At 44.8% G+C, this 21795-nt stretch overlaps 1 long non-coding RNA gene and 1 pseudogene across 2 annotated transcripts in view; one reads left to right on the forward strand and one right to left on the reverse strand.

Annotated features, from left to right (window-relative positions):
- LOC148006399 (uncharacterized) overlaps positions 1 to 18163 on the reverse strand; it is a 39084-nt gene extending 20921 nt beyond the window's left edge. The window contains exons 1-3 of the long non-coding RNA XR_015684150.1: positions 18074 to 18163; positions 17060 to 17335; positions 7924 to 8155 (exon numbers count right to left, since the gene is read on the reverse strand). This is a non-coding gene — a long non-coding RNA (uncharacterized LOC148006399). The remainder of the gene's footprint in view (positions 1 to 7923; positions 8156 to 17059; positions 17336 to 18073) is intronic.
- Positions 1 to 21795, forward strand: part of Nid2-ps16 (nidogen 2, pseudogene 15) — a 1080338-nt pseudogene that overhangs the window by 816760 nt on the left and 241783 nt on the right.

Here is a 21795-nt window from a genome sequence, read left to right on the forward strand (position 1 = left end):
GCAGCTGCCCAGAGTAAGCCCACAGCTGCTGGATAAACCTCCGGGACACCAGTGTTTCCTCTGAACATAAATAATAACAATTACATGTTTCTATGGTTCACACAGCTCACCAAACATTCTTTCTTAAGGGCTAGGCTTTCCCACACATGAACTTGTACACATGAACACACATAAATATTTTTTTAAATAAAATTTAAAAGTATTTTTCTCCTCTAAGACTTAGTAGCTTCCAGTTGGACAATCTCCCCCTGAAAGTCTTTTTCATAACCATTCTAGCATTTAGATGTCAGCATTGACTACATTTGGCAGCTGATTATATACCACAGATCATGTCCCTCCTGGGTTATGCTCTTACCCTCAGTTCCCAGTGACTGGTTCCATTTCAGGCCTTTCTGAGCTCTTAAACAGCCACGCACAACCTTTGACACTCTGACACATTATCATCTACAAAGTTCACGCTTCAAGAACCATGACCGATTGCAAAAGAAAACTCTCTGAAGGTTTTACATCAGTTTACAGTTTTGTGCTGGGCCATAGCCCGCTCCTCAGGTTTCAGACAACTGTACATACAACCACTTTCCAATAACTGTGTGCTCTTCCTGGGCCAGGAAAATACAACCCCCAACAAAAGGCCACTCAAAAACCCATCTGTAACACAAAATCCCTTTGAGGAAATTTTTGATTCGTGCCTTTAAATTCTCTTTAGATAGAAAAAACTCACACCGAATATTTTAGGAGATTGTTAGAAGAATTTGAAAGTTCTAGAACGTTTAAAAGAAATCCATGCCTTTGGCTTTAACAAAAACAAATGCTCATCAAACTTCATCAAGCAGAAAAGGAGCCAGGAGGCATAAGCTTTTTAATGAGACTTTCTGTTCTCAGTTTCTCTGTTTTCCAGCCCAGCTGTTCACTCCCCCCCCTCCTCCAGTTTGCTATGTTTTAAATCCTCTAAAGATTAGTAATGATGGTCATAATTGTCTTCTGAGGAACAGACTAATGCAGGCACTCAAAACATAACATATACTAACAACAAATCCTGGCAATACGTTTATAAATGAAATTCAGAGACCTGAGGGTGAAATAAGTTGCCTTAGCATGGCCAAGATTCAAACTTGACAACAACGGTCCTCCCCTAACTATTACTCTATACTCTGTTAAACACAAAGTGTTTTCTTCCCTCCTGAACTATTTCTCTAAACAACCCCTGAACCTGCAGAAAATGTCCCAGCAGAACCAGAAGGTCCTCTCTGCTAGGTTAATGTTTCTGTCAATACACGGACAGAAAAACTGTGAAGTTGAAATGCTGTGGAGAGAGGTATGACTTCTGACACGTCCTCCTGGCAGAGATCATTGAGCAGGGAGAGTGGGAGATAGGTGTGGGGGAGGATGAATCTAGGACCAGTTTCCCAGTCCATCAGGGTGGATGAAAAGTTGTTCCCTATGGGCATTCTCCTGCCTTCTTCCTGCTACCTTTAGTGCTAGTGAGTCACAGAACCAGGTTAAGGGGCTTCAGGGGAGGTGAAGGCCACAGCTGTGGGGACAAGAACCAGAACTAATACCAGACACAGGTGTCTATACCATGTTCTCTCCCTAAGGCTCTTCAGCATGTTTGCCTAAGCCTGCACAGCTAACTACCACAGACAAAGCTAAATGGCTGTACCCTCTATCCTGCAATGCCTATGAAGCCTCGACATGGTTCACCTTCTCTGAACTTGCAAACCGAAAATTTTCATTACACTTGGGAGGAGAGCTGGCTGTATAATCCAGGCTGGCCTAGAATTCTCTATATGGCCCAGGCTACTCTTGAACCTAGAAAATCTTTCTGTCTCAGACTGCCCCAGCCTGTCCCAGCCTGCACGGTACAGGAACGGGCCCAGGTGAATGACCATGTCTAGTTTGTCAACTCTGCTGTATTTTCTTTAAACAAAACCTCAAATGCCCAATTTTTCAATGCACTTGCCTTGAGCTTTAGAACTCACGTGGTCATCCAGTCCTACCACATACCTCCCTCCACTCAGGGGTGGCATGTACCAGACACGGGGTAATTAGGAAGGATTTCTCCTTCCAAAGGAGCGACGGCAATATCTGGCTGTGAAAGCACTGGGCGTGCCTCTGGATAGGACTGGGGGTTTCCTTTCCCAAGGTCTTTCCTGCCTGGAGTTAGGAAAGCTGCATCTGCCTGTGGAGGAGCTGGGGTTCTGGTGCCCATTGGATGCAAAAGCAATGCTGGGTCCTTGAAATCCAGGACCTCTACCTCTCCCACAGGTGGCCCCTGTTTGATTTGACGGACCAAAGAAGCCGATTCTGTTTCGTGGTAGGATGGCCAGTTACCAAGTGCTGGGTGTGGCAAAGGAGAAGCGTGATCAGACTCTGGAGACGTGGTGCCAACATCCACAAAGCTCGAATTAGCCTTTGATTTGAAAGACACATCAATACATCGATTCTCCTGTGGCCTTCCAGGGCCTGCCCTGGTTCAATTGGTGGGTATTCTACATCCTCTCCATTCTCATTGTGATAATTGCAACTGTCCTTAGTACAGATCTCCAGGGCTGCAGCATGGTGGAAGGAGTGCTCCAGCGCTGAGGAGCAGGCTGTGGAATGGTCACCTCTGACCGTGGCTGGCCAGACATTGTCCAGGGCCAGCCTGCTGCTGATGTGAAAAGCCCAAGCCCCAGGAATCCCCAGGTTGCTTAGTCTAAGAACGGTGGAAAGAGTGGATTGTAACCAGTCCATTCATCCTCCTTCAGAATTCATATTGAAATCAAAAGACTTTAACGATCAAAGCCAAACTTACCATGCTATGTCAAACAGAAGCAAAGCTTCTAAGTAACTGAGATAAATACCATACAGGAACTTTGTTATAAGCTGCCTTTTGTTTGGCATTGTGTATGGAACACTAAGCCATCAGGTTATATGTCTGCTCCAGAAGCCCAAATCAAATATTCTGTCAAAAACCTGGCTGTCTTGAGAGCAAACATGGAATGCAAGAATATTTTATGCTTTCTCGATGAGAATGAAAACTTAAATCGGACTCAAGCTTACTTAAGCTTAAAATTCATAAAACACTTAATAATACTGATTTCTACAAGCCGTGCCTACACCAGTACTTATCAGTCTTCACTGTGCTCTGCAAGATAGGGGTGGTAGCTGTGCTAGATCTTAGTGAGGAAAAAGTTGGTTTTGAGGGGTTAGCTAATCTTCAGATCATACAGCCCAAAGTTGGCAAAGCCACGGCAAGAATTTCATGCTAACAAGAAACTTTGTCTTACAAACATCTCTGTGTACTCTGATTCACATGGACTAATGTATTCATGACAGAGGATGATAGATCTATCAGTACTTTTTAATGACCAAGTCTAAAACAATTTTTGAGCAAAAGTTCAACATGGGTAAGATACAAATGTATTAATCAAAATGAGGCTCAGTATTTGGGAACAGATCTTCATTTTCTCTGTAGAGTAGACCATGAACCCCTGTTAGTTCCCAAGAATCTCTTTTCTCAGAGGAGTCTCACCAGATAGTCCCAGCTATCCTGAAACTCGAGATCTTCTGCTGGGATGTGGCACTACTCTTGCCGGCTCAGTCACCTACTATCTCAGTGTCAATGGTACGCTTGCTGTGAAGAGGACAGCCATGTGTAAGATGACTCCTAACCCTAAGAGAAAGCTCGGACTAGGAAGGCTCTGGAAGGCTGAAGGAATGCCCATTCAGAGCCTGCCCCACATGTGGCCCATATATATACACCCACCGAACTAGAAAAGATGGATGAAACAAAGAAGTGCAGGCTGAAAGGAACTGGATGTAGATCTCTCCTGAGAGACACAGCCAGAATATGGCAAATGCATAGGTGAATGCCAGCAGCAAACCACTGAACCGAGAATGGGACCACCCCATTGAAGGAATCAGAGAAAGGACTGAAAGAGCTTGAAGGGGCTTGAGACCCCATATGAACAACAATGCCAACCAACCAGAGCTTCAGGTGACTAAATCACTACCCAAAGACTGACCCTGGGCTCCAACTGCATAGGTAACATTGAATAGCCTAGTAAGGGCACCAGTGGAAGGGGAAGCCCTTCATCCTGCCAAGACTGAACCTCCAGTGAACGTGATTGTTGGGGGCAGGGCAGTAATGGGGGGAGGATGGGGAGGGGAACACCCATATAGAGTGGGAGGGGAAAGGTGTTAGGGGGATGTTGGCCTGAAAACCAGGAAAGGTAATAACAATTGAAATGTAAATAAAAAATACACAATTTAATAAAGATGGAGAAAAAAAATCACTCTGGAAAACGGGACCTAACCAATGATATCAATCCTGTGTTTGCACGAAATACCAAAGCTCAAATTATCCCAGACTATGTAATTTCCTCAAAAGTCAACAATCAAGAATAAGAGGGAATGGCTAAAAAGAAGTATTAAGATCCACTGAATCATATAACGAGATCTTTGTTCACTGGGGCAAGTATTCATCATTCTAGTCTCGGTTTCTACTGCAATAATGAAGAGAGTTGAGGTTTTCTTCAGTTCTCTATCTATCTCTCATTCTGTGCACTGGCCACTAGCCACTACTTGTACCCAAGTGTATTCACGATACTCTGCTGTACTGGCTGGATTTCGTCACCCTGAGGCAGACCTGAGAAGAGATTGCCTCAATCACACATGCCTGAAGGCAAGTCTGGGGGAGGGGAATTTTCTTGGTTAATGATTGGTAGGAGGAAGAGCAGTTCACTATGGGTGATACCACCCTAGGGTACCATCTCTGGTTGTGTGAGAAATCAGGCTGAGTAAGACAGAGGAACCAAGCCAATAATAATGTTCCCCTATGACTTCTGCTCCAGTTCCTACCTCCTCCTAGGTTCCTGTCTTGCTTTAGTTCCTGCCTTGGCTCCCCTAATGCTCTGTGTGACCCAGGACAGTAAACCAAATAAACCCTCTCCTCCCCAATCAGGTCAGTGTTCGTCCCTTCTGTGATTTGTTATATTCAATTGCTAAGGTTTCTTTTCATTTGTTGAGACACAGTCTCATGTAGCTGATGATAACCTTGAGCTTCTATTCCTCCTGCCTGCACCTCCCAAACACTGGGATACCAGGTGTGATACTAAACCCTGTTTGTGTGGCACCAAGGTCAAAACTCTGGGCTTTGTGTCTGCAAGGCAATGTTCTACCAGCAGAGCTTCAACTCTTGCCCTCAGTTGGTGCTCGTAGAAATTAGGGTTGCAAATAAAACACACCACAGAAGACAAAACTCCAGGCTGAAAAAATGACTTAGCAGGGAAAGCCACTTACCTACAAGAGCTTAGAGCTATACCCAGAATGCACGTGGTAGGGGGAGAGCACAAACTGTGACAAACTGGATTCCGACCCAGACACCTCCCCAACAGCTGCGTCCAACCCCCAACTCCCACACAGTAATGTAATTATAAAAACTGAAACCAATCAGGAAGAAGAGACCCTGGAGCCCCAGCCCATCCCACAGCAGGGTATTGCAGCTGGGAAACCTCTTGAGTTTGGAAGTGGACAGCTTCAAAGCTTCAAAGAGAAGGAAAATACAAATCATGCAAGAGTGGAGCTAAATAAATGCCTTCTAATGAGACATAAATCAATATCCTGGCGTTTGCCACAGCGCCTGGTAGGAATCTAAACAGTTAATTTACCCTCCACACTGAGGTCGTTTATGAATGCTCACAGATAGAATTTGTCTCCTAGAAAGAAAAACTGTATCACAAAACAGAACAGCCATGCTGGCCTGCCTGGGACTAATCCCTTCCCAGGAACTACTCTCTTCCCTACCTGAGTATGCATATGTTTCATAAGAGGCCTGCAAACATGAATAATGTATGACCTCTGTTGGAGGAAGAGATTCCAGGACTAGGAAAATGTTCTTCTCCTTGGAGGAGTACAGCAAAGCATCCAGAGGGAGCTAGGACCATGATCCTGAGCTACTTTAGTTTACAAATGTTGTCCTCAATGCTGGGCATGTGTGATGCAGTGTTTCAACCCTTAAGACAACGATACTGACAGAATCTGGAGGAAAGAAACTTAACCTAGGAGACAGTGTTAAGTATGCAAACACTGAATGGGAGGCAAAGCCCACGCTGAAAGGGGAGGTAGCAGAGTTGTCACTCAGAGTAGTGGTAGGATAATTCTGCCTTGCATTTTATGTTATTCCATTGTCTGTAGTTTGTCTCATTTTATTAAGCGTGAGGCACACCAAATTTGTCAATCACTCTGGTCATGTCTCACGCTGCTCCTTTCTGGCACACGCCTGTGTCTTAAAAATTGTAGTATTTCAAGCACTCAGCCCTCCTTCCAAGGGGCTCTAGGTACAACCTGGGGAGAGAGAGTCTTTAAGCTAGAGGGTAAGAGGTTAGAGGAGAAAGGATAGAGGCCAACTGCTAAGTCTGTTCTAGAGTCTAGACTACACAGACTAGGGTGAGATGGAGACCTACACCCGGTACAGATCACAGAACAGGAGGGGACACTTGTATGTAGAACCTTGGAAATAAGGCTGAGTGCTTGAAATACTATGATTTTTAAAGGCAGAGCCCCTGGACACCAACAGAATCTGGGAAGGACCAAGAATCACAGAGTATTAGAATGAGAATTGGTACCTGCATAGCCATAAGAAGCTGCTGTGCATGTGCGTGTGCATGTGTCTGTGCCTGTGTGTGTGTGCAAAAGCATGTGAGGAGAAAGTTGTCTAGAGCCATAAAGGCCTTCATACACGTGCTCACACACACACACACACACACGCACACGCACACGCACACGCACACGCACACGCACACAAACACTGTCATCCATTCACTCCGGTTCTTCACTATTTCCTTTGATGCTTTCCAGAAATATCAAAATTGCAGGAGAGGGGCAGAGTGAGCTGTAACCGGAGTGACTGATAAAATGAACCAAAATACAAACAACCAGGTAACATGAAATCCAAGTAAGAAACACCCTATCTATTCTGCATAAGAGATCACCCCTGTATCCATACTTCAGAGCTGTATTGACTATGGCTCGGCCATTTAACTCTGACATAAGCACCTTTCGTAATTTTGGTAAGACTATTGGTAAAACTGAGAAGATAGTTATACTTACCGCCTATAAGTTGAGAGAGTTTTAATTAAGATAATATCTGCAAGGGTTTTATCACAATGCTCTGCAGATAAAGTGATCGGCAAATTTTTGCTCTGTCACTCTATCTGCCCACGATCTAGTTTGAATGAGAAGCAACTATGGGAAGCCACAAAGTAACTACTGTGGGCTAAGCTAGTATTGCAAAATACAAAGACAAAAGAGCCCACCTGAAGTCAATAGTCTCTTAGGAGCACCAACTGGACAGACACCTGCAGAATAGCCTATTGCAGCACTAGCAGAATAACCCACTGGGGAGACTAAGAAATGGATTTGTCTCTGGCAACGCTGTGGGTAAACCAGTCAGCATGATTTCTGGTGATGGTGCCAGGAGAAACCTGAGACGACTAAAAGCCTCATCTACCTCCCCCCCATTATAGTACTCATAATTTAATCCTTAACAATACCTGTTTGAAAGACTGAACCATGATGCCTCCTCTCCAGAAATCATTAACCTGAAAAGCGTCCACTGAGGCAGTTAGTTATGACTGGATATTTTTATGTAGCCCCAAGAACAATGTTTTTCACAGCAAATCCCAGTAGTTCTGCAAAAACATATAATCACTGCTGGTTCTGGTTTTTATGCCTGACAGATAGTGCAGGAAAAAGAAAGTATCTTTTAAATCTTGGACAGCCTGAAGCTCCAGAGGTCCAGCTTAGCTCTTGGTTTTCAACCAGCGCCTTTCTTAGAAGCCACCAAAGGTTATTATCAAATGGTTTCTGGCCACTAGAGATAGTGTCCCTCCTAAATGTCCTTCCAGTGCATAGCACAGTCACACACTCCACATTACTCACTGGTAGAGATTCTTCACCGACTGCTCACTGTTAGTCAGGCTGAAATACACGGCTTTTCTCTTCACGTCATGTGCTTCCCCTTGGCAGAATCCCACCTTAGCAGGAAGCTGCAGCTTGACACTGTAGGATTCTTTGGGGTGAGTTACAAAAACTGAAGACCACTGGCAGCATAGAGAAAGAGGGCATAGGAATCACATTCATCGGATGCCAGAACGGCCTGGAAAGTGTTCAGCTGTGGACAAAAAGGAATTGCAGACACCCTTAAACAAAGAAATAAACAATAGAAGAAAATCAGAACACAGGTAAGGTGTTCCAACAAGGGGGCGGAGGCCAGATCCTTTTTAGGATTTCCCCATGTTGGTTTTGAACATAATCTCCTTTAGAATCCCCTCTTCAAATTACAAATATAATTTTGTAAACCATGTGTTATTTTTAATCTTTTCTACCAATTTAGATCAAGAGCTAAATAATGCATAAATGAAAAACTGGTTTAAAATCTTTAGGATTGCAGGGAAGAGGATGAAGAACTAACTAACACTAAGGATATTTGAAAAAGCCATATGAAGGGCCAGAGAGACAGACAGTTAAGGGCACAGGCTGCTCTTCCAGAGGGCCTGGGTTCAATTCCCAGCACCTACTCACCCATGGTAACTCACCCCTGCTTGTAACTTCAGTTCCAGGACTTCTGACAGCCTCACACAGACATACAAGTAGGTAAAACGTCCACGAACATTAAAATACAAAAGCCATATGAAAAGCTACTTGCCAACTTACAACGAACGTTACAAGGTGGGTAATTCTCCTTCCATTGGCTACAAGTTCTCAAAAAGTCCAGAGCTAGATGTAGGACACCTTGCTCTCAAGTTGTTGGTCGAGGATGTCACAGAGATAATACCAGAGTTGTCAATTCTCATTACTCAGGGCTACCCATCAGAATGCGATGGTAAGATCCTATAGCTGATGACACCACACAAGTAGGTCAAAGAACTTGAAGAAATCACACAGACCTGCCTGCACAGTACTTAGCAGGAAGCTTCCACCCCTGCTAGCTACCCTTTATGATGCTAGAAGATGCTATGCAGACTATTCTCACTCCACTGTGATTACTCAGGGCTACATAACAAAAGCCCTGTCAAGATGTACTCCAGGGTGCACCATAAATGGCAGGAATGTAATGAGGATCACCAATCATTTTCTGGGTGGATTTAAGGTCTGCACTACAAGAGGAAACTTTTGCCTGGCATTGTAAATCTGGTCAGGAAAACCATGGCAGACAGGCTCATAAGCCCTGGGAGTGAACCATAACTACTATTTTCTTAAATGGATGTATAGTATCAAACTATACCAGTTACAAACTCATAGATTAACACAGCTCTCGGTGGTCATTGGGGGAGCATCTTCATACAGTGGATGGTAGTTAATACACATTCATAACTAGTCCGAGTATTGAGAATGAACTCTCTGTGGAGAGCTCAGCCACAGAAGCTCCCACCGTATCAAGTTCCCTCAAGGCTCAGGGAATATTGGAAAGAAAAGAGGTGGAAAGAGTTTAAGAGCCAAAGGTCGGAACGAGTTGGATCAAAACAATGACATGTTCTCATGATATGGTCGTTGAACTCACAAACTCAGTGCAGTTGGTGTCCAGCAGAAGAGCAAACCACTCAACATTCCAGCACGGATGTGGTAGGGCACTGAAGCCCTTGCCTGCAGCTGAGAAGATTCTGTCACTTGAGAAGTGCTAGGGGAGGGTTTTCTTTAGGGGTATGGTCCCTAGTGAGTGGACCATGCTGCAGTGGTGGCCCCTCACTCATGAGTAGGCTTCGCTGTATTCAAGGGATTATTAGAACAAATACAGGGGGTGAAGTGGATATACTGAAATATACTGTATCAATGTATGAAATTCTCAACAAATAACATTAAAACAGTGTTTTTAAAAGTGTTAAGGTTGTAAGCTTTCCAGTCCAAACTCTTTTGAGAGTTCTGGAAAAGGAATAAAATTGACTTGCTCATTCCTATACCCTCGGTTCTTATTTTGTGTCTGAATGGCTTTCACATCCATATATCATATTAGCATCCATGCATGCACCCACCCATGCATCCATCCATCCATGCATCCATCCAACCATGCATCCAACCATCCATGCGTCCAGCAAGCCATGCATCCATCCATCTAGGCATCCATCTATCCATCCATGAATCCAACATCCATGCATCCATCTCCCTCTATGCATCCATCTATCCATCCATCCATCAATGCATCCATCCAGCATGCATCCAGCAAGCCATGCATTCATCCATCTATGCATGCATGCGTCCATCTATGCATCCATCCAGCATGCATCCAGCCAGCCAGCCATGCATCCATCCATCCATCCATGAATCCAACATCCGTGCATCCAGCAAGACATGCATCCATCCATCTATGCATCCACCCATTGCCTACTGCAGGCCACACTCAGTCAGGAAGCAGCTAATCAAAAGGCATCCTTACTGATTTCACAGCCAAACTCCCTTTCCTTTTCAATCTCTTTACAACACGAGTTATCTTGTCACATTGCAGATGAAGAAAGAGACCAGGGGCTTGCTTAAGGTCGGGCAATGATTGATGGTGGAAGCCAGCCAGACCCAACAGCTCATCCCCTGCAATAGACAGTCATCTGAACTCTACCAAACAAGCCATTCCAGGACACCTGCTCGGACCCAATCTCCCTTCCCAGGCTCAGCTCCACTAAGCCCTCTACACAGTGTTTAAGGGTCCCCACTCCTACTAAGTGCTTTGATGCTGTGCACCAAGAAAATCCTAACCAGCAAGCACTGCCTCCTGGGGGTCGAGGACTGTGATTCCCTGCGGAACCCCTTCCATCCTTCAGCACCCACTATGTTGGTTTTCCAGTATGTATTTGGCTCCTGTTGGTTGTCTGGTTTGGCTTTGACCTCCACTCACTAACCCATCTGAATATTAATTCATCGGGGTTGGGTACCCGCTAAACCACATTATGTTTGATGCTGCAGTCAGGACAGAGCCAAAAAACTATGCCCCAAGAGCCTGAATTATAGGAGAGAGAAACAGCCAGGACTGGAATTTTAGAAGAGTGACTGGGGACAGGCATGGTGGCAGAGGCCACAGAAAAAGGAGAGTGTCTAGGACATCAGAGTGGGGTAGGGTAGCATCACAGTGGCAGCCAATGGATAAAGATAAACACTGTGGGAGGCAAAGCAGACCTAGATGAGAGTTGGAGTCTGAATTAACACCAGGGTGACTGTGGAATTACTCCCTGATATTGCATTTACTGAGTTTCAAAGGGACCTTTTCTGCCATTACCACCTTCTTCCACCAAAGGATTAGTTAAGGGATGCTCCACTGTCTTAGACTCTGTAGTTGGCTTCTCTCACTAGATCATATATGCTTTACAATTTAATAGGGAACTGGGGGGACATTTCTCTTACAAATACTCGCTTTATAAAGAAGGTGCATGACAAGAAGGAAAAGAAATCACTTGCTGGTTTCATTACCTCTTCATTTTGCTAAACAAGACAAACTGACACAGCAAGAACCTCAAAACTGAATACAAGGAACAAATGTGTCCTTGTGTTTTTTTCTGCCTTGTTCTAGAACATCTCAAATGTTACTTTTACCTTTCTGACACGTAATACTTTGAGGTTTGGGTAATAAGACAAAGAAATGCAGATATTAATATGGTTTCAAAAAAAAAAAACTCTGTAGCTCCTCTGTATTCTCTAAATGGAAGAGTCTGCTTACCATCCTTGTTTTTCAAAAAAAAAGTTCATGAATTCAGTCCCCACATTCTACATTTGTTGCAGCTGTAGTCCTCAAGTATGTCATCTGCAGGGCTTGACCCTCCCCACAAAGGTCAAATCCCTTAAGTTTCCAACTCAGGTACACGAAGAACATGCGTCATCCATCATCAGTCAGGGTAGGGCCAGAGGCTGCGAAAGCTTTATTTCAGTCACAGCAAAGTTCAAGTAGGAGATAAAAAGCCGAACTAATAATCCCATCCTTAAATAACCAACTGTGGAGGCTCCTGGTATGGTGGCCACAATCAACTTCACAAGATAAGGGAGAGCCAAGGTTCTAAATTTACAGAAATTCCATATGATAAGGGCTGTCTACATGTGGAGAAGAGAAGGCAGTGGGGAGGAGGTCTGGGAAGAAGTGAGGAGGCTGTGATGGGAGAGCCTGACTTTTAACCTGGAGATCTGCACATGTAGTGCCTTATTTGCTCTATGTCTTTTCTGTGTCACCTTTTGGCGAAGAACTCACTTCAGATGGCAAGTTTTTAATTTCCTCATCCCCACTAAAAGAGGCAAATAACAGAGGAGAAAACAACAAAAACTCCCTTTTAATATAGTTTATGATCCCAAAGTACATTCCGGAAGAGTTGAGCTGCTTGAAATCTGCCACACATGAACCCCTTGTCAGGGCTACAGACTTCCACATAGAATCGCTAAGAGGCCACTTCATAGGCTCTGAAGAGCCCCTCCTTAGAGACACCCTCTGTCTGACTCTTTTCCAAAGGGAAAGTCCCTCACATTCCCAGAGACAAGTTTTCCAAGAGTCCTCCACAGCGGTTCTGAAGGTAAGCCCTCAGTTGCACTGCCAAAACCTGTACAAGAGTCATGGCCTCCCAACCTCCCCAAAGAGAAAGAGAGAGTGCCAGCTAGGAGAGGAGCTCTCCACAGGGTGGGGAGCAGTACAAAGAGGATCAGGTCAGAGTTGCCCAGCTGCAAGGTCTCCAGTTTCCTGTTCAGACAGAAAACCAGAAGGCTTCTCAAACATACCATCCAACAAGGGTAAAACATCAACCAGCAGAATGACATCTTTACAACAAGGGATTTGTCTATTCAGCCTTACCAAAATGATAACAAAATAAGAAATGAGGTGATTCCTTCCTGGGGGACAAAGTTCAATGCTCAGTCTTCTTTAAGGACACATTCTCTGGAGGTGTAAGGCCACTGATTCTGGCCTACGATGTTTGGTGTGAACACCAACCACCACTTTGTATGTTACTTTTTCCCCATTCCCATGGGGACACTGATGTGCTTGGGGTATTCCAAATTCACCCCTGTACTGCAGAGTTAAGAGAATGCCTAATGCTTTCATGATGGCATAGTGTATCCTCCTTCATATGTAGTCTTCAAGGACACCTAAGCAGTTTTCTTCAACCCATTTTCATATATCTAGTTATTCTCTATCCTCTCTGTCTTCACTGACATGTGGTAAATTACACACGTCCTGTTTCTGTGGATTCTAGCTTCATAATCCAAAGATCTCCAGCTAAATCCAAAGTTCTTGATCAACAACTGTCACCTCTGCACCAACTCAACACCCACCATTCCATGTAAAAGCATCCAGGGACCAGCTGTGATGCATACTATTAGCTGTCAATCTGACGCTATCTACAACCAACCAGGAAACAGTCACCAGGCATTTCTCTGATAAAGTATCTTGATTAGATTAATTAAGGAGGGAAGACCCACCCTAAATATAGACACCACCATTCCCTGGGCTCAGGCTTGCACTGCATACAAAGAAGAAAGAAAGCTTAGAAACTCCCATCTTTCTCTGTTTCCTGGCTACAGATACAATGTTTCCATCCTTTTCTGAAGCAACTTCCACGCTCCCATCCCTCTCCCAGGATGCAGCCCAGACTAGGGCAAGCTCTCCTACCACTCACTCTCGGTTCCCATTCCTGTGGTCCTTCCAACCCAAATGAAATTCCTCATCAACAAAAACCTTCGACATACTATCTAACTCAGTTCTAGATAACACCCTCTTCCCCAGTGAGAACACAACAGCCTTCCCCTGACACCAAAAACACACAGAGCAACAACGACAACAACAACAACAACCACAACCACAACAACAACAACAAACGGTACCCATCATTACTCAGATCTTCCGGCCATAACCTCTTTGCTCTATGAAGTGACAGTTTAAGAAATCTCAGATTAACTAAATGAACAAACACTTTATTTGTTCATTTTTTCAATGCAGTTGCACCATGCCATTCTTGCATGCCAGGTAGAACACTCTGTCACACCCAACGTGAACATCCTGGAGGGAATGAAGAGAGCAGAAACATTTCACACGGTAAAGATATTATTCATCTGATGTCATTTCCAGTGACTAATATTAATATTGCTATACCAGATGTCAGAAAACTATGTAGCGATCACAGAATCTTCCAGGCAAAGGAGATTGTTGTGTGCCAAAATCTACCTCAAAAATAAAAAAAAAAAATCTATCAAAGCAAGAGTTCAATCCCACGGTCTTCAAAGCACTCAGAAGAGCCTTCCACAGGAGTAATTGAGAACACATCTTGTGCTCAAAACCTCAGCGAATGGAACAAGTCCTGAAGCCCATTCAGCCTATGGCAATATCTGAAGAACAATATGGATGTTTGGAAAAGTTAAAAAACAAGAAAGCTACAGAATTTTCCCCACCAAATTCCCCTGCAAAAAGATAAGAAAAACAAAGGGGAAAAACCCAAAACAGCAATTTGGACAACCCTCCTCTTTTTTTTTTTTTTTTGGTTCTTTTTTTCGGAGCTGGGGACCGAACCCAGGGCCTTGCGCTTCCTAGGTAAGCGCTCTACCACTGAGCTAAATCCCCAGCCCAACCCTCCTCTTAAAAAGTACTTACAGAGAGGGCCAGAGAAGGCTCGAAAGGTAAATAAATCCCTTGCCTTGAAATCCGAGTTCAAGGATCTCCTCCCAATCTCTGAATGTGCACCCCGCTACGTGCACACATAAATCATACAAAACCACATACCATACATGTCCTACACACATACCATACACACACCCCACATATATATCATGCACACACAAGTGGCCTCAATGCAGTATGCACATACCATACAAACACCACACACTCACACACAACGTGCACACACCATATGCATATAAACACACCATACAGATACACACAAGCACACACATTATGCACATACACACATCATACACATAAACCATACACAGACACACACATCACACACACACATATACAAACACACACATAATGCACAAATGCAGACATATATACACATCATGAACATGCAGACACACAATTTCATATACAGCATTAACATAGATTATTTACATACACACTCACCATACATAGACATACATATTCCCATGTAGCACGTAAACATATACGTACACATACATCCACACACAGAGAGAGAATAAAATGAAATAAAACAACCAAGTCCTTACATAAAGGAGTTCTACCACAAGATCGTTACATGGCAGGAACAACACATCGCCTTGGTTAATTCTCATGACAACCCTAAAAAGTCAGCACTACCATGTCAATCTACAGCTTAGAAAATGAAGCCTGAGGGATTGTGTCTTCCAAGACCACTGCTGCAAGTGTTTTCTGCCTTGTTCCTGACTTCACAAGTACTTGGAAGGTGTAATGAAAGAATTACTGTGCCTATGGGTGTTGCTCATTCATGAAGGACATACTTAGCTAACCTTCATGAGGACTTGTGTTCAAGTCCCAGAACTGCGAATGAAACTTAACAGTGGGGCCTGTCTTTAGCCCTCTAGCTGGCTGGCCTGCGCCAAGGAGGCAGTGTTTGAGTTGAAGGTATTCTGTTGAACTGTAATTGAGATGTCAAAGCCAAGGCTAGTCAGTAAACAAAACTGGATGTTAACCTGTCAAGTAAGAAACTGAAACTTCAAACAATTTCTCCATCTCTGCTGGTGCAGGCTTTAGGAAAACATGTCTCTTCCTTTAAGTTCACAGAACAAACTCAGGAACAAGGGGCAAGCTCTTAGGGAAGACATCACTTCTGTAGCTCAGAGGCACTAGGGGAGTTAAAGCAAACACAGATTTGCTCCAGGTCTATGGCATTTTACAGCCAGGTGGAATTTCACAAGAGGACTCTGTCTCTACCTACACCAGGAATGAGGCCATTTACCCTCACACACCCATACCCACTTCACATGTTGCCAAGACCAAAGCCAGAGCAGAGTTGGTGTTTTCTCCAGGGAGACTGCAAAGCAGGCTCCTGCAGACAGAAGTATGTAAACTGTTACAAAGGCAATGTGGAGAAAGCTACAGGGAACTTACTAAGAAGTTCATGGCATGCTTGCTCACTCTCCTGTGATGTCAGGTCAGGCTGTGCAGTGTTTTGACACTTTAAAAAGTGTTGGCTTTGAAGAGGTGACTCAGCACCTTGTAGTCCTTTCAGCATGCTAGCTCAAATCTCTGTATCCATTGTCAGTCAAGCAGTTCACAACTGTCTGTATGTAACAACTCCAGCTTCAGGGGGCCCAAGCCCTCTTCTGGCCCTACCAACACAAGCAGACAAAGAGAAAGACACACACACACACACACACACACACACACCACACGAATAAAATAAAAACCTTATAAAGCACTTTATAGTATTGATTATAGTAAAAATGTCACGGGAGCAACCTTAATGATCACTAGGAAGGGTGAGATTTTATAAGGTTGTAATAAATGTTACAGAACTACACTGACCAGAGCATACTAAACAGCAGAACAAGCAAGTGAAACAGTAATATGGTCACTGTGGACCCACTGTTGTCAACGGCAACAATATTAAAGAAATAAATAGAAATGTACACACGAACCTACAGGATATTTTTGGTTTCTCCAGACAGGGTTTCTCTGTATTCTGTCCTGGAACTCACTTTGTAGACCAGGCTAGCCTAGAACTCACAGATATCTGTTTGCCTTTCTCACTCTACTGGTATTGAAGGTGAGTGACACCACACCCAGCTCATACAAAAAACAAAAAAACAAAAAACAACAACAAAAAAAAACACAAAAAACAAAAACAAAAAAAAAGTTGTTCCTTTTTAAATTTCCCAAATTTTTAATTTTTTGATGAATATATCATTAGAACTATTTGTGTACTTATAGGTGATTCCAGAAAAAAAAAAAAAAAAAAAAAACCTGTAAAGTGCCTTAAGTTCCCTCAGGGTCTTTGGTATCTGCACCTTAGTCCCTCATTTTACTAAGGGATTTTCTAGTGTTGAGGAGGGGAATCAAGGGAATGCCTCTTAGCCAATCTCTTAGTTTCCTTTTCAAGCCCAACCCTTCTGTTTATTCAGCTGTAGGGTACCCCTTGCTTACCTCTCCGGACCATGCCGCCCCAAGCCTGTCCTCCTCCTAGGCGCCCACTTGGCCAGGAAGAAGTGGGTAGGGGGGAAGCCTGTGCACAGGTAGCAAGCAGCCAGACTCAGCACACCCCAGGAGGTGTCCTCCATACAGGATCCGGCCACTGCTGTGACTCAAGTGGATGTCAGCCAGGAATGGGGTGATGGCTGGGAAGTCAGTAGGAAAATCAGCAACGACATATTAAGTCTCCCTGGGTAAGTCCTGGGTGGAGATGATCCCATTGGTGCCCATCTACAATAAGACCACAAGGCGGTGAGACAGTTCAGCAGGTAAGGGCACTCTGCTGTCAAACCTGATGACTTGAGTTTTAGGACCCGACAGAAGGTGGGATAAAAAAAAGAAAAAAAAAAACAAACAAACAAACAAAAAAAACTGGTTGTTCTCTGCTCTTCACACGCATAAGGTAGCACATGAATCCCGCCCCACACTAACATTTTTTAAAGGGCAAACCGGTGGTCGCTCAAACTGGTGGTGGGCAACCACCAGTCGAACGCACCTACGGTCCGAGTTCTACTCGAGTCAAGAAGACTCCCTCCTCTTGGCAGGTTGAGACACATCCAGGGGTAACAAACTCAACTTTGGTGACAGTGCTCAAGTGCACTGCAACTCACAGGTGCGGCCGCTCTTGAACCCGCTCATCTTTCTCCACCACTGCACACCTTGGGTGCCGTGTCCTTAATTAGATTGCTATACCTGTGTACACAGCCTCTCACCGCCCCTAAAGGCAAACCGCACTAGCCGCCTCAATTTCATTTTCCTGCCTGGGAAGTCGAAGTAGAGGGAGACGGTTCCAGCTCTCCCTTGAAATGATCCTTATTCCTCCACAGTAGGGATCAAGAAGCTGCAGCATCGCTGCTAAGTCCGGTCCCCAGCGGCGATGACAGTTAAACATGGAGGTTAGTTGCTCCACACCCTGGGAAGAAACTACAACCCCACACCAAGCCGCGCACCTCTGGGAGCTGAACTTACGTAGAGGTTGCTGAACTGGACACCGTAGAAGCTACTTCTACGTACTGATAGCTTCACCGCCGCGGAGCTTTCAACGTTGCCCTCCCGCAGCAGCCGGTCTCCCCACGACCCCCCGTAAGGAAAGAGCTCTTCAGGATGCAGAGCCCCGGCTCGTGACAGCAGCACCAGCACCAGGAGCAGCGATAGCGGTGATGGCGGTGCCAGCCGCCTGGCTGTCCGGTCCCAAGACTTGATCACCCCTCCCTGGCCCCGCCCTCCACACCTTGAGTCTCTGCAGGCCACTGTGCCCGCCAGATGCCCACTCGGACCTTTGGTCCGAAATGCGGGCCCAAACACCGCGCTGATTGGCTACAGCTCTCGGCCACCGACCAATCAGCGACTCTGAGAAAGTTTGCCAGCGGCCACTACAACTGGCTCTCATTAGGTTTTCTAAGACTGCTGTAGTTTGGTGGAGCAGCCAGCCTGGGAAGGTGAGACTGTTGGCCAGATCTGGTCTGGGCTGTCCCAACTACTCCTGGGCTACCAACAACTCTCCAGTATGGGTTATGACGCTGCAGGAGGTGACCTCATGAGCTGGAGGGACACTCAGCGCGCTGGCAGCTGTAGGCTGTAAGCAACTGTGCATTCTAGGTTGGCAGAGCGAGGGAGTGTAATGAGATTACACACTGGAGTTTTCTCCCTGCCCTGGCGTCCCGGGTACCCCTCTTGCAAGAGGCCAGGCCTTCTGATAAAGATTCAAAGGAGCTTTGTCTCTATCCCAGGACTGCCCCGCCCCACCCACATTTCCTGCTGAGAAGCATGCCTTTGTGAAAGGCTGACTCCCAAGCTCTATCCCCAATCACTGGCTAACCTTTGGGAGGACACTGCCACCCTCTGAAATGTCCTCCCCAGCTGTTTACCTTCCCTGGGGCAAACCAACCCAAAGCAGACTGTGAATCCCACTTTGTTGTGACACCATTCAATTGGAGCCTAGAGTGAAGCTGCCTGGCGCCAGGGCGGGACAACTGAGTGTTTTCTCCCAAAGTAAAGAAACTGGCCTAGCAGGAGGCCACAGAGTCCATAATCCCAGCTTCCCTGTAGGGCTGGAAACCTCACAACCTGGAAAGCAGCTGCACCTGTGTTGGGGAACCCCCTCCACCATAAACATCCCCTCTGCTCTAAGCCTTGGGAGCCGGATGAGATTTTATTACCATTTTATTATCAGGAGCTTGAAATTTCCCACATACAGCCAGTTTTCTCTCAGCTAGACCCACCCCTCACGGGCTCCTTAGAAGCAAAGGTAGTTTTTAAAAAAGCCTTAGAGATACTTTAAAGGACTCCCAAAACCAGCTTCCTCGTTGTGTTTATTCCCAGCCATGTAATTCTTAATTATTTATATATTATTTAATATATTTCTTTATTATTTGGCTCCAAGGGGCCAAATACTAAAATCCTTGAAGATACTAGACTGACAGACTCCGAATCAACAAAACAGAAAAGGCCCAGAGCAGTTTGTCCCTGCAAGCTGGAGAGAGCTATGTTTTCTCCCTCAGAAAACAAACTGAAACTTGCACTTTTTTTTCTCATTTGCCCCCCTGTGACCAAGTATTTACATTTTGCTGAGGACAAAATGGTGTCTCAGAGGCAGGAGGCGATTTGACTTGTCCAAAGTCACCTTATTTACTCTTCCACCCACAGTACATTCTGCCTCTGGCCCACCATCCCTCCATTCTGCATAACAATAGCTCTAACATTGACTGGAGGTCTAGCCTACAAATTAGAGGCAAACCAAAATCAAAGATGGAATCCCCACAGCTTGATTTCCTAGTGTTCTCTTTCTTGTGTAAATGCCCATCCTCCCATGCACTCCTACTCTCCAACAACACACGCCTGCCAACCTGAGAAGGGTAGGCTAGCTTGTGAATTCTGACCAACAGAATGGGGCCATAGTGTTCAGAATTCACTTCAATGGCCTTTCTGTCTTGCCAGTCAACAACGTATCTCCACTGGATCTGAGGAAGCTATATACTGCCTTAGTAGGGCAACACATACTGAAGAACTCCAGAGAGACTCTGGTCACCAGCCAGCAAGAACCAAACTGCCAAGAGACCTGTAAATGAGCTTCTGGAGTCTTGAGATGGCACCACAACCATGGTTGACTTTGGTTGAAGCCATGTGATAGACCCTTGAAGCAAGGGCCTCATTTAAGCCATAACACATTCTTAATTCATAATGACCCTGAGAAATACTAAATATGTGTTGTCTTAAGGCATTTCATTTGAGAGGAGTTGCTGGACATCAATAGATAACCAAATCAGAACACTGTGCTAAGGAAACTAAACTTGAAGAGTGTTTGTTTTGTTTGTTTGTTTGTTTGTTTGTTTTAAGTGATTACTGTCACATGACTGGTGTATGTCAAAGCTTATCTTTAAACCCAGTTTTGTCTTGTCTCTGGACTTCTACCTTCATCTGCAAATTGTACTGACTCAATGGCATTTTTACTTTGCAATGTAACTTAGGTTAGATTCACCTCTGGCTATGCTATCAGCTGTCAAATGCCACCTCCTACATTTCATGATGCAGAATAACTCAAACACTAGTCCTGTTCCCTGTGGTGGGTAAATTTTTCCACCAGTCTACAAATGACCCTTTGTATCCCTCAAGGCATGAAGCAATAGTCTTCAGAATGCTTTCCTGGACAACAACTTGATTTAGAAGCCTCTTGCTCAGCACATACCCCACGTTTACATACCAAGGTGGAATGTCTTCCCATATCTCTCTTGTGATCCAAATAGACACCTTCAGTATGCTTTGGGAGAAGAAATGTTGTCTTATTCTGAGCCTGTCAAATGCCTAGAAATTCGAGGGGTATTTGTTGAGTGAGTGAAGCCCAGCAAGCCAGCCTGGGACTAGGACCCAGTTTTGCTGGCCCAGAACAGCGGTCTTTCTCACTGTCCACCCCACCTTTTCTACTAATGGGACCTAATTTGTAATCCTCTTTACCAGGCTGCTTAGCAACCCACCCACTACTGTACTCCAGTTTTCATCAGTCTCTCATTCATTTGGCAATATTCCTGCAAGCTTACCCAGGTGGGTAAGCTATGATGGGTTTCATGACCTGGTCCTCGACCTTACTGGCCCACGATCACAATTAGGTTTGGAAACTGAAGCATACGTACAAGGCTCTAACATACCATGTAGTCACCAGCAAAACAGGCAAACTGACTTTGAAAGTAAAGATAGTACTGGATTTGATTCCTACATAATCTGAGGATCAAGAAGTGAATCCGGCAGAGAGATGGCTGAAGTGAATGGTCTTGTGTCCCTGAATTACAGCTGTGCTTAAACAGACATTCTTTGGAGCTTTTACATTTGTTTTTAAATGACTCCATGGCATCAAAAAAGAGGCTTCTCCTTTAAAATGTCACTTTGTGTCTTGGGGAAAAGACAATTTCTGTCATAGCTGTTCCACTAATCAGAGGGAAGAGCTGCTTCTCTGGTACCTATAGCTCCGTTTGCAAGGATAGAATTTCTGTGAGCTGCCCAGCTGGCTGAAGAGGCAGAGGCCCCTTTCAAGCTCAGATTCTAAGGGACTACAGAAGTGTTGGGTCCTTGGTCTTGGGTTGGGTCCTTATGGTGACTGACACCATTTGAGAACTGAGATTATTTTATCCCCCTCAAGATAGGGACTGAACCAGACACCATGCTTCCCAGTTGATCTCACGTGACTCTCAACACATTCC

This window comes from Rattus norvegicus, chromosome 3 (genome assembly GCF_021556685.1).
Source record: "Rattus norvegicus strain SHRSP/BbbUtx chromosome 3, alternate assembly SHRSP_T2T, whole genome shotgun sequence".
NCBI classification, from domain to species: Eukaryota; Metazoa; Chordata; class Mammalia; order Rodentia; family Muridae; genus Rattus; species Rattus norvegicus.